Below are 14,720 nucleotides of genomic sequence, written 5' to 3'. Positions count from 1 at the left end.
TCTGATCAGCCACAGTTGGACATACTGTAATTTGTCTCAAACATAGTGATATCATTTTGGTCTTCTTCAATAATGAAAGTCAAGAACCAACCAACTAACCAACTAACCCTTCTTTCTTTCCTTCTTTCTCTTTTCTCTCTTTCTTTCTCTCCTTCTTTCTTTCAGGCAATTAGGGTTAAGTGACTTGCTCAGGGTCATACTACTACTAAGTTTCTAAAGCTGAGGTCCTTTCCAGGGAAGGTGCTCTATCCACTGTACCTGTCTGATCCAAGAAGAAGATTTAAAGTCAGTCATTGTGCTTAAAGTGCCTGGCAAGTGAGTTCTTGAGACATCTGAGGATATCTTTCTTTTTTAACTCCTATTCTCCTTACTGAAGATTTTTGCTTCTTTTCCACCCCATGCCTCCATCCTTCTTGTGAACTACTTTTTAACTGCTTTGGAGACATTAGGATACTGGAATATGCTTTCATTAAATGAATTGTTTAATGAAACTTCAAGTTCTGAAGCAATTCATTGCAGGGGAGGAATCACTACCAGGGCAATGAGAAAAACAAGACAGATAGTAGGAAATAAGACCTATGTACCAAGATGACTCTTAAGGCCTTGGAAGTTCAAAGAAAGGCAAATCACTATGGGCTTGAATGGTCAGGGGAGGCTTCACAGAGTAAATGAGATCTGGACTTTGAAAAAAAAGGAAGCCTTCTAGGAAAGAAAGTTCATTTTACTCTTCTCTACCTCTATATATCTTATATATTTAGAAAAAAGAAACAAAAATTACTCTCTACTGAGTATTACCCAGTTCCCTATTTCTGGAGAGATCACAGAGACTGACCTCAGGTCAGATCAGAGCTATTTGCAATGGTTTGGTGGTGTGTGGGAAATGAGCCAGCACTTCCTGTGACAGCAAAGAAAGAATGTAGATGGGCTTGGCAATCTTCCATTCTTGTGGTTAAATTGTTCAGGTCTCATGGGGGACATGTTGTTCTCTAACTTTTTTTCATTTATTGCTTGCTAAATTCCTGAGATGGACTGGGTGCTATATAAAATATAGACAATCACAGTCACTGTTCTTGGAAACTTAATGTCTATTAAATGAACCTAAATGTTCCTCATAGGGCTAGCCTTAGGCATAAATTCAGAGATTGTGGAGGGCATTGTAAAAAAACTGCAGGTGTCTGATATGTAACAACTAGAGATTCATGCCTTTGAATTAATGTCTCTCATGATGCAGAGGATGACATGCCAGACCTTGTGCAAAGAAAATTAATTTTTCTGAGTTCAAATCCAGTCTCAGATGCTCATTATCTGTGTGACCCTAGGCAAGACTGTTACCCCTTTTGCCTTAGTTTCTTCATCTGTAAAATGAACTGGAAAAGGAAATGGCAAAACTCTCCAATATCTTTGCCAAGATAACCCCAAATGGGTCACCAACTGAAACAACTGTACAACAATATCATTCAACAAACAAATGGTAGAGTATAGAGTATCAAATAAAGTATTTTCAGCCATGGTCAATGTGCTTTATTTGTTTGGGGAGTCACTAGGAAAAGACAGTGAAATAGAAGAGGAAAGAACATAAAACAATTTAATGACATGAAACAAAATCCAAATTCTCCTGAGTATTTAACACTGAGTCTTTAATCTTTCCATGCTTTAACTGCCATCTTAGTAGTTACATCTTTAGAGCTTAACCCTTTCTCATTCTTGGTAAGTCTTTTGTATGTACTTCTATAAATCCCTTAAAGAAGAAACACTACAAATTGCATTAGAATCCTTCTTAAATTTATAGGTATCAGTATAGAAATTGAACTATTCATCAGCTATCTCTTATTATTCATTCACAATGCACGACCAATTTCCTTTTCAAGTCATAAATGTATTTTGTGTTTTTTTTTATATGTGATCTTAATTGTAGGGTCATGAAAATGTGGTATGTTTCCTTCTAATAGTTTCTACTGTTGTTCAGTGACTTTGATCATAGCCTTCTCTCTGTGACTCCATTTGAGGTTTTCTTGGCGAAGATACTGCAGTGGTTTGCCATTTTCTTCTCCAGCTCATTTTACAGAAGAGTAACTGAGGGAAACAAAATTAAATAACTTCTCCAGGCTCACAAAGCTAGTTAATAGTCTGAAGCCAGATTTGAACTTAAGAGGATGTCTTCCCAATTCCAAGCTCAGTTAGTGCTCTGGTCATTGTACTTTTGAGAGGGAATGTTGAAGGAAACTAAGGCTTCTAAGAGATAAATTCATTCTAATCAATATGTTCTAGAGATGAAAAAGGAGACATTTTTATCAACAGTTGTTGATGTCTTTCTGGTTGCCTTTAATGGTAGCCTATAATGGAACTACCTCAAAAGATTGTTTGGAGGATCACATATCGTCATTTTTGCAAAATATTTTATAAACTTTAAAATCTTTTGTAAATTTCAACTATTATTATAAATGTTTTTGGTACAATCTGGTTCATTTTCTAGGTCACACTTTCTAAAGACTCATTTTCCCTTCCAAAGTTTTGTGATATTTTATGAAAGCATATAGTTAATCATCTCCTGTCACTTTTCTTTAAATGTCTTTTTTTGTAAATTTTAAAATTTATTTTATATTTAATTACAAATTGAGAAAAGAAAAGAAAATATTTCCAAGTACAAAGCAGAAAATGAGAGGATTTAATATAAAACAATAAATTCCATGTCAAAAAAGACTATATAATAAACACTATATATTGTTTTCAAAGCATCCCAGTGTTTCTTTGCTTCCTTCCAGTTTTTTTTTTTTGTTCTCAGCTGTGAACAGTACTTTACTTTCTTTATAATGTCTTTTGTTTCTTCTTTTTTTAGGTTTTTGCAAGGCAAATGGGGTTAAGTGGCTTGCCCAAGGCCACACAGCTAGGTAATTATTAAGTGTCTGAGACCAGATTTGAACCCAGGTATTCCTGACTCCAAGGCCGATGCTTTATCCACTACGCCACCTAGCCGCCCCTCTTTATAATGTCTTTTAAAAGTAGTTTTTATTCCAAATCCATGTTGCCCTTGACTGCAAAAAGATCAATGTTTGCTGCCTGAAGGTCCTTATGGCTTCGTTTATGTGGTGACTATTCTGTATTGCTTAAGTGGATGAATGAACAAATGAATGAATGAATGAAAAAAGCATTTGTTAAGAGTTTACAATGACAGTACCCAGTAGCCCACAAGAAATGAAGGCAGGGCATCTGGAAAGAATTGGAAGATGTTGTGATGAGGCAAATGGTAAGGTCTAGTGGTACTCTATTGCATTAGAAAGAATGGAGCTACTGACTTCCTCTCATTTTTTGCTTTGTATATGGCAATTTTTTTCCTTTTCTCATTTTGTATATAAGTCTAAAATAAATTTTAAAGTTTCCAAAAAAAAAAGACATTTAAAGAAAAATGTCAGGAGATGATTACCTATATGATTTCACAAAATATCACAAAACTTTGGAAGGGAGGATGAATTTGTAGAAAGTAAGGCCTAGGGGCAGTTAGGTGGCACAGTGGATAAAGCACCGGCCTTGGAGTCAGGACTACCTGGATTCAAATCTGGTCTCAGACATTTAATAATTACCTAGCTGTGTGGCCTTGGGCAAGCCACTTAACCCCATTTGCCTTGAAAAAAAAAAAAGAAAGTAAGTAAGGCCTATAAGTCAAAGGAACCAAAGGAACCAAAATGTTTACAATAATAGCTGAAATTTATATGAAATTCTCATGCAATCCAGTGTATTGTCAAAAAGCCAAGGCCTGGAAGAAGAGCTCCAGTGGTAACTCTTCCTACCAACCATCAACATATTTACCTCTGTCCATTTCCCTCTTTCCATATAGTACCCAAAACCCTTTCAAAGTGGGTTCTCAGAAAACTCTATGGTCAGAACTTACTGAAAATCATAGCTCACAAGCCCCTACTAATATGTTAATTTTACCAGACCACCAGAGTACACTGTTCAAAGCAAAAGATATTTAATCAAACTCCATAGCAAATAAGGTGACAAGAAAAAAGTCACCCTCATCTATACTGTGGGACAATGTCCTACAGCTTACTATAACATCAGTGGAATAGGACACACATATATGAGTACATGTGATCACACACATAGAGGCCAACATATGGAAACACATGAGGCCAGAGCATACCCATAGCCAGAACCACTCATGTCCCTGATTTTGCAGATCTCCTAATGTTCTTACATGATGTCACAACCCTGATTTCTGCTAGACATGATGTCTCCTCTTCTGGAAGGATCATCTCTATTGTGCATTGGGTATGTTGAAATATTCTGTTCTATATTACCAACTCCCCTAAAATGGACATCAGCTATTTTTAGTTTCCCATTTGAGCCCTATTTACTATTTTCTGCTGACATATATGAGATGCAATGGTTCAAAAACTTGACAAAATCATACTGACTTTCTTTTAATGCATAGCTAAGGGCTAGAAGAGAGAAAATTAGTAAAATCTAGAAAAAAAGCACCAGGGATGAGAAAAAAAGATCTATTCTTTTATCAGTCTTCTGATGCAAGATTCATGTCCTTGGCTCTAGTCAACTGTCTGGCTTAGGGTAAGAAAATTCCTTTAACTTTTGTTCAATCCATGATTATGTAGATTGTGTAACTCCATTTTGTAGGTGCTATATTAGTATTGTTCCCATGTTACAGTTGGGAAAATTGTGGCAGATAGTGGTTAAATGATTTACCCAGGATTACACAGCTAGTGAGTGTCTGCAACTGGATTTGATTGAAGGTTTTCCTGACTGCAGGCCCAGAATTCTATTTTCTGGGCCACTTGGCTACCCCAGGATCACTTAGAAGCCAGGTTACATATCCTGTTCTTTTCCTTCTGGCTAGTAGCTGGGAACAGAGGACTAGATGGAAACAAAGGAGAAGACTAATTTTAGAGCACTGGCCTTTGCCAGAGAAAGTCATGCTTAGGAATGGGGTACCAGGAAGAAAAGAGAGACAGGAGAAGAGAATATTTCCCTTTTGCATTCCAATGGATGCCACACCTCAAGTGGAATGAAGGTCAACTTCTACAGACACTCCTTACCTAACCCAGTCATGTGTGCTCAAATGCAAACTTTTGCATGCAATTCTTGACAAAGTTAAAGGGAGATTAGGGGAAACAGGGAGGAATGGGAAGAAATAGAGAGTGATTTCTTTACAGACTGGAATCTTTGCTCTTCTCTTTCTTGACCACTGTATAAGGGAATGGTCTTTTTGTCTTGGAGGCAGATACAATAGGTAATTCCTATGCTGGAACTAAAGTCTTTGGCACACAAAATGGAAGTTAGGTAAAGTTCAGATAAGAAAAAAAATGTAAAGAAATAGTTTAGGTTGACAGATTAGTAAGACCTCAAAGCTCCTCATTTCAACCTCACCATGGGAGTTGACCTCAGGCAAGTCAAGTATATGGGCAGCAGAAGGCAACCTTTGAGAGAATGCCACCTTGGTAAAAAAACAAAACTCAGTTTCTCCAAATAATAAGGAAACCATTTTTTCATGAAGGAGCATAACTAGACTAGGCCTGATACAATACCTAAATGAATTATAATCTACATTTCTTCTTCTCTTTTCTCCCCAAACTTTAAATCTTCTAAGAGACAAATAAGCAGGTAACAAACTAGTTTTAATTTCCTTTTAATATCACCCTTGATTTCTAAATTTTGCATTCATTTTTTACTTTATCTTGTATCTATATGTGAATCTATGCATGTATATTTGTATGTATGTATGTTTGTGTGAGATGTTGCTCTAAACCTAGTTTCTGCCAAATTGCTTTCCAGTTTTCCTAGCAATTTTTGTCAAATAGTGAATTCTGCTCCCAAAAGCTTGGATCTTTGTGTTTCTCAAACACTAGAGTACTGTAGTCATTACTATTGTTTTTTGGATATCTAATCTATTCTACTGATCCACAACTCTTAGCCAGTACCAGATTCTTCTCATGATTTTTGATTTATAATACAATAGAACAGGTATGTCCAACCCAAGGCATACAAGTCACATGCAGCCCTCAAAACCCATTCAGGTGGCCCACCTTGGGTTAAAAAAATGAAACCAAGGGGCAGCTAGGTGGCACAATCACCAGCCCTGGAGTGAGGCAGACCTGAGTTCAAATTTGACCTCAGACACTTAATAATTTACCTAGCTGTGTGACCTTGGGCAAGTCACTTTATCCTATTGCCTTACCAAAAGAAGTCAAGCCATGTTAAGAGTTAAGCTGGTCTATGATGTTGCAACATTTCTTCATTTTCTAGTTACGTCACACAAGCCACATAACTGGGCTTTGAGGGCTGCATGCATCCTGTGGGCCATGAGTTGGACACACCTGTTCTAGAGCAGCAGTTCTTAACCTGTGGTACTTGGTTTTCAGGTGTCCATGTACTTAGATAGAAACAAAATCATATCTTTATTTTTACTAACCTCTAACTGATATTTAGCATTTCTTTCAATTATAATTCTTTTAGAAAATATATTACATGGATATCCAACCTTTTAGCTCTTCTGAACTTCATCACTTAACAGAAAATTGCCTAGGGACACATACAGAATTTAATATTTATTTATTTATGACTACAATATAATCCATATTACCCATGAGTATAATAATAAAATTTAATAAAATATAATAATAAAAATAATGAGTAAAAGAATAAAATATTTACTTTTTAAACAAACATATGTTAATTTTTGACTGTATAAGAGAAGTAAAACTAATAACAGTCAAGTTGTCTATTACATTTATGATGAGTCATATTAATGCTTTAAAATAAAGATCCTAATTCCTATATGCATATCTTATATTTTAAAAAAAAAACCTCCAGTGGTCTGAAAGACCACACAATCTTACTTACATGAAAAATCTGAGTCATGTTAGTTAAGGGTTAAGCTGGTCTATGATGCTGCAATGTTGGCACATGTGCTCACCCATTCCTTCAGTTTCCACTTACTTGATGTTAGTCCCACGAATGAGCTTTGAGGGTCATATGCAACTCGAGGGAGGTGGATTTGGATACGTCTACTCCAGGGGGAAAACACCAATGAAAGGGCTGGGGGCAGAATATTGTAAGATGAACTGATCATAGGGATGGCAGGTTGTTCTAAATAAGGAGTTCCTGGGCACTGAGGGAACTTCCAAATTAAGCCAGCATCTAGGAAGGAACAAAGGCAGAAGAAAGGGAATGCTAAGGGACTAAAATCACATCATATTGGAGTAGGAGATCCAGACCTTACCAGTCTCTGCTATTACACTAAATTATTAATATTGTACACTATGAGAAAGGAATTCTTTGTCTGGCACACCCTAAAGTATGCTTATCTTCTGTTACGGGGTAAACCCCAGTGTGCTATTATGTTTCTTGGAGGAATTACACAGGACCCTTCTGGAAAAGGAGGCTCACTGGAAGAAGGTCTGTGAACCTTTTTTTTAAACTCGATGACTCTCTTCCAATAGAATTGGTTTCTTTTATAATCCTTAATTTTTTGTATACATTTAATGTTATTCTAAGAAGGAGTCCACAGGCTTCACCAGACTGACCACCAAAGGTACAAAGGTACAAAACAATCTTTACATTAGGACATGAAAGGGTTACTCTAGTGGAAACCTCAAGTTTAGTTTCCTTCTGAAGGGAATTTAAATGCCATTTGAGTACTTTTTGTGTTTTTATATTTGTTTATAGTCTCCTGTGAATTCCATTTCTGTCTTTTCTTTAGGGAGTAATAAAGGTTGTCCTTTAGGTATTGCTTTATTGAGTGACTAGAAACTGAAATCTCACTACTGACAACTGAAGAAACTCATATATACATATATATGTGCATATATATATATATATATATATATGTAAGTTTTATATTGAGAACTTTTCCTGAATTCCAGTTACTCATGGGAACCATAAGTTAAATGAAAAAACTGACCCTTTTGAAGTGAGTCCTTGTGAACACTTAAAGCTTTAGGGAACTATGGGCTACAGATTATATTTAGACTAAGGATTTAGTTTAAAAAAAATAATTCCAGGTTATATCTTGGTATCAGTACAGTCTCTGTATACTAACTTTTCCTTTTTAGTTCAGGACAATGAGAAATTAAGTTCAGAATAACTTACAAAATAACTCACCATTCCTGTGATCTGACTGGTAAGTTCCTCTTTGTACCTTTGGTAACTAGGGGTTCAAACTCATTTGATTGAGACTCTCCTTGACCTCCATGTCCCATGATAGTGGATTAGACATTTTTTCTTTTCCTCATGATGTTTTAAACTATCTTCAAAATAGGAAATATGCATTAAAACAAGCATGGTCTATATTATCAAGAACTCAAAACAAGTTAAAACCCCAGTGAATCAACAATACAGAAGTCTTAAACCTTTACATATTTAACATTTTCTCCCCAGCCATTCACCATGATCCCATGAGGAAACTCATCATGAATAAGAAATGTTCAATATTAAGAATTTAGAGAAACTTGTGGAAAATTGCAGAGTGGAGAACAAAATATGAAATATATAAACCAGGAGAACAATATATGAAATCATGACTGGAATGTAAAGGAAAATAATATTGAAGAATTTCAGAACTCTTAATCAATGGAGCATTCAATCATGACTTCAGAATGCTGATAGTGAGGAATGACTCCTACATTCCCTACAGTGAGGTAGTGAACTATAGGGACTTAATAAAGCAAATCTTTTCAGACTTTAACCATATGTTTATTTGCTTTGTTTGATTGCATTGATTACAAAGGAAAATTTGACTGGATTGTAAGTGGAAGGGGGCCATTGGTAAATGATATTTGTTAAAGGGAAAAAAAGAAAAACATTAGGAGAAATAGAAAGTTGAGTTCTTGAACGTTGTTGGACTTTGCTATTCTCTGTATATAATTACAGAAATCTTAGCTACTCCACTTGCCTGACTTCCCACAGTTGACTGTAGCTATTTTCTGAGGCTGGTCCAATGAGCTATTATCTTGTGCTTTCTATCCTTTCTTCTAGATCCCTTTTCTCCCTCCTTCTCTTCAGCTTCCTGACACCTCCCCCAGCCTTTAAAAGACCTCCCATACTTGGAGGCTCCTTACACTGTGAATTCATGCAGTCTTCTAAGGGATGTAGTTCCAAGGAGAACAGAGTGCCTGAATACATCTCTTTATATTATGTGAGTTAATAGTATATAATAGTATATAGTATATAATAGTATTATTATTATATTACCTGAAACTTGAGTAACTTTCCACAAGGACAGTTAACATCCTTGGGCATATTTGTTTTAAAATTTTTTTTCTATTTGATTTTCTTTAAAAGCAAACAAAAACAAATTGAAATTCTATCATGCAAATTCATGTTGTTTTTATTCAGTCATATCCTACTCTGGTGACCCTATGGACTTTGTCCAAGGGTTTTCTTGGCAAAGACATTGGAGTAGCTGACCATTTCCCTCTGTGCATTCCCATTTCATGGATGAGGACCTAGGGTCACACAACTGGCAAGTATATGAAACCAAATTTGAACTCAGATCTTTCTGACTCCAGGCCCACTGCCTTACCCACCTAGCTACCCACATGGCCACATACTACACTATAAAATATTAACTTTCGACTTCTTTCCCTCATCCTAACATCTCTGTCAATAACAAAACATCAAGCAAGTTTTGTTTGGAGTGATTTTTAGATTTGAGTCCTTGAATTGGCATTACCAACAAGGCTAGTTTGAGGAAAAACTATGAAGCAGACAGGTTTTTCTCTCCTTTTCCCTTTCCAGTTCCTTTCCCTATGATAAAATATTCTCCCTTATGTTTTCCCACTCCCTTATATCAGAATTCTCACTAAAATTTAGATGCACATGAATGAAGACACCTCTCCCTTTCAAGATTTGCTTTTTAATAGGGATCAATGATAAAGGGTTGAGGCTCTGATTTTCAGACTTCAATTAGGGAATAGAAATGTTTAAGGATGGATTTTTTTCTTTTTCTTTTTCTCTTTCTTCCTTCCTTCCTTCCTTCCTTTTTCTTTCTTTTCATTCGTTTTCTTTCTTTCTTTCTTTCTTTCTTTTTCTTTTTTTTGAGGGAATCTGACAGCCAGCCTTCCCCCACTCCTACTGCCAAGAGAATGAGAAAGGGAAAAAAAAATCACACCAGGATAAGTCTTGCTGTGATAAAAATTTCCACCAGGAGCAGATGCACCGAATATTATTTCTCAACTTCCTCTTCATGGCAAATTATTTTTATTGTCAAAAGTCCTGACTTCCTAAAATTTATAACATTTTTTAAAAATTGAAATCTGCTCTTTCTTTCTCTTCCTTCTTTTCTTATGTCTTCTTCTCAGTCTTAGCTCCCAGCTTCTCACTAGCTCCCAGGGTCCTAAGCCACCAAAATGTGCTATTCCCCTTTCTCCCCCCAATCAAAAACACCTCCCCCTCAGTCAAGGTAGGGAAAACTCCATAGGTCCAAGGTAGATAATTTAGTTATTTTACTGCTTTGTGTTGGGAAACATTATACTGGGTTGTTTCAAAGGCCAAGGCCACTCTTGTTCTTGCTCCACTCTCTGGAAAGGAGAAAAAGTATAGTTTCTCTTGTTCCCCTTAATGCCCTGCAGCAATCTGATCCTGTCCACGCTGTGCCCACGGGGCAGGGAGGAACAATAAGCTGCCAGGTATCCCAGTTAATATTTTCCTGGATTTCAGCAGGTCACTTGATCTTCTCAGTTGTTCTTGAGTCATTGATTCATTGGCAATGGAAGTGAGGTCTTTTGCCAGGGCCACTGGATCACCAAGGTCTTTCTCTCCCCAATCTGTTCAGCTCATAAGAATCCTTTTCAAACTTGAAGTCCCAGCCATCCCATTTGTAGCATGTTTTCCTTTACTGTTCCTGGCTTCAGGTAGTCCTTCTGGGCACTTTTTATTTTATTTTAAAAATTTTTTAAAGCTAGATGCTAGTTTTTTTGTTTGTTTCTGTATTAGCCTCTCTGGTGCTTGCATTGGTTTAGGACTATTCAGAGCCAACTTTATACACAAAGTAAGTAATTTCTCCTCTTTGGATTAAAAAAAAAAGAGGAGTTTGTACTAACTAATCTCTAAGGTACTTTCCAGTTCTGAATATAGAAAAAAAATAGTCTTACAAAATATGATTACAGGGGTACTCTTTCTTTCCCCAAATGCCTCCACCACTAATGCCTGAATATCTAGAATCAGAGATTAATACCATCACTATTCCATGGATATTTTCTCTTCCATTAGAATGGAAATTGCTTTATGGCAGTGACCATACTGTAATCTCCAGTAGCACAGTACCTAATAAGGTTTAAAAAAGTAGTTGTTAAATAAAAATTTTAAAATAATAAGTTAATCAAAGGGAAAGTTCAATGGGGCAAATCTTTTCTCAAAAAATAACTTACATGGATAGAAAACACATTAATAAAATATTTTTAGGTTGGTTTTTTTTTTTTGCAAGGCAGTGGGGTTAAGTGGCTTGCCCAAGGCCACACAGCTAGGTAATTATTAAGTGTCTGAGGCCGGATTTGAACTCAGGTAATCCTGACCCCAGGGTCGGTGCTCTATCCACTGCGCCACCTAGCCGCCCCTACTAAAATATTTTAAAATGAAATTAAACTTTTTAAGATACTTGGCCAAAAAGCAAGTATGCCAGGGTAATATACTGTGCCTCAGATTCATCAGTGGGGAAGGCAGTAATCCTCCACATCTCTCTTTAGACTTCACTTAATATTCACTCAACATCCAAAACTAAATCACCTGAAAAATAGCAGTAATTGTCTTTTTAACAAGAGTTGGAGTCTTTTTTCTCCACGTAAGCACTTTATAGGCATTGAATAAATGAATGAAAAACTGCTAATTATTTCATGGTTTGAACAAACAGTCATGCCAGATACAAAGCATCCTGAACATGGTTGAAGAGGAAAAGTTGAACCAGAATAAAAGAACCCCCTTTCCCTTTGTCTCAAAGCCATGCTCTCTAGAAAGAGAATTCTTTGAAGCTAATAGCTCAGAGACCAGAGAGCCAGTATCCTGCTAAGAATGTCTAAAGGTCACATCCTGCATGACTCGTTCCTATAAAGCATCACAACAGGGACAGGCATTTATTTTTCATTAGATTCTTCTCATCTGAGGCTCTCAAAACCTTTACCATTCCAAGTTTCCAAGTACCTCTGAGAAACAAGTATTTCTAGGCTTATAGAAGAGGGATCCTTAATCATTTGTGTCATGAGCCCCTTGAGCAGTTTCAAGTGAAACCTTATAGATCTTTTCTTAGAATAATTCTTTTAAATATTTGGAAGGAATGTTCAATTTTAGCTAGAGGCTAAATCTATTTTTTTCTAATATTCAAGTTCTCAGATTCCCCAAAACCTATCCATGGAACTTAAGTTAAAAACTGGCCTAGAAAAAAACTGAAGCATAGAAGAGGAAGTGACTTATTAAAGCCAGGGGCCAATGACAAGTCTTCCAAATGGCAACCCACCACTTCAACTAGAAGATTGTTCAAAGTGCAAATAAGAATAGGGTAGAATTAAAAATTAGTGCTGCAAGTGATCATATATAATAAATGTATGGCTAGATCATCTCTCTATATACAATTATTTTTAATATAGAATTATAATTTATTACCATATATTATTTATTAAATTAGCATGTGATAATATTAATTATATTATTAAAAATAATATTTTTCTATTAGGGGCAGCATTCCTATTATGATCATCTGAAAGGGAGTCTCAAGAGAATGAAACAAGGTTATACCTAAGAAGAAAGAGGGTAGATTTCAGGGCCAAGGGTTAGCTCTTCAAATATCGGCCCTCTGGAATATTTGCCTAGAGATGAACAACAACAGTAGACTTACACAAGGTAGGCATTTAAAAAAGGTTCAACAAAAAAAAATTGTTGAATGAATGGAGAAAAAAGAAGTTTGAAAAGGGCTAAATTGTTCTCACCTCAATCTCTTGGAGTCCCTCTCTTGCCCCGCCCCCCCATTCAAGGCTAGGTTCAAGGATCCCATACCATATAAAGCCTTCTTCTGATTGTGCCTGTTACTAATTCCCCCACCCCGAATTCCATCTAAATTACTTGATATTTGTTTGCTATATATTTTATATTTACTGGTTTTATGAGCCTCTTAGCCTTAAACTAGGCTTATTTTTTTTTTTAGGTTTTTTGTAAGGGAATGGGGTTAAGTGACTTGCCCAATGTCACACAGTTAGGTAATAAGTAAGTTCCTGAGGGCAGATTTGAACTCAGGTCCCCTGACTCCAAGGCCAGTGCTCTATTCACTGAGCCAACTAGCTGCCCCTAACTAGGTTTATTCTTGAAAAGCAGACTTGGGTTATTTGCTGAACCCATACTTAAAGACAGAGTTTGCACACCAATAGCATAATTTTCAAAATCCAAAAACCTTCACATCATTCACATAAGGGTCACATCATTATAATGGTCCATCTTTGTTATTTTTCATTTGATTTTTTACCCCAAAACACACTTCTTACATATTTATCGCCATCTTTTGGTTTTGTCTTTGAATTCTCAGCAAAGAGGAGGTGCTTAATAAATGTATAACATGTCCTTTGGGCTACTTCTGAAATTTGAGCTAAAACTCATAGGTTGAGTTCCTAGAGGAGTAACTCCTTCAAGTTCCAAATATTTATCAGCCCTGTCTGTTGAGCTTCCCATTGACAATCAACCAGTAAACTCAATTAGATTTTTACCAAACAAAGGCATTTACAAAAATGGTATGCTAAGAACAGTTGGTACAAAGATTTCTATCATAAATCTAGGGCACATTTTTCCACAAATACACACAGCAGCAATGGAAAGAGTCTATTCATAATTATAGTATAATGTTAGTGAAAAACATGTGTAGGATATATTTATAGCAAAGGAGACTCATTAGCCTTAGTAGTTCAGTATCAGGAAGTTCTTTCTTCATCAAGACATCATACTGAATTCCAATTCCAAACTATTGTCAATAGGTATTTATCTGGAGTATTTCTCTCTTCTCCATTGGATTACATCTTTAGTACTTCTGATGATATGATCAACAGGAATTGAGGTCAGAGTAGGATAGCTTCCCCTTTTTGCTGCTGATAATAGGCTTAGTGGTCTTTTCCACAAGTGCTGCCAATTCTGAAACTAAAAGGGCTAGCCATTTAAATCATGGTCAACCTTCCTGCTCAGCCAATCGTTATTCCTTTCTTGACTCAATCAGAAAATTGCTTACATTTCATAAAGGAATGAGGAATGCATTCATTTTAATTTCACATTCTTTCTACATCAAATTAGGGGAGGAAATCCCACTCTTAGGAAAACTTGATAAAGCTCTGAATTGAGAGTCTCAGGCAATTTAAAAACTTCTCAACTAGGTAACCAACCATCAACAAAAATAAAAATTAAAATAAAATAAAAAAGCATAATTATGCAGAAAGCTAGAAATGCCAAATCATTTCCAACTTATTTTATTAAAATGTATAGTTTATAAGACTTGTTGTAGCAGCAGCTGTCAGCCCCTTTTCAGTCACTCCACAAGCATTTATTATGTGGCCAGTACTTGTAAGTTAAAAAAGATAAAATGTGGTCCTGGTGGCATTTGCTGAGCTTGTCGAAGCTGGATCCAAGGCTCTCAAAAGGACTTTTGAGGAGGGGCAGCTAGGTGGCATAATGTATAGAGCACCTGCCTTGGAGTCAGGAGGACTTGTGTTCAAATCCAGCCTCAGACATTTAATAATCATCTG

This window comes from Macrotis lagotis, chromosome 4, assembly GCF_037893015.1.
Source record: "Macrotis lagotis isolate mMagLag1 chromosome 4, bilby.v1.9.chrom.fasta, whole genome shotgun sequence".
Lineage (NCBI taxonomy): Eukaryota > Metazoa > Chordata > Mammalia > Peramelemorphia > Peramelidae > Macrotis > Macrotis lagotis.
The sequence above is the reverse complement of the archived record's forward strand: the minus strand, read 5'-3'. Positions refer to the sequence as shown.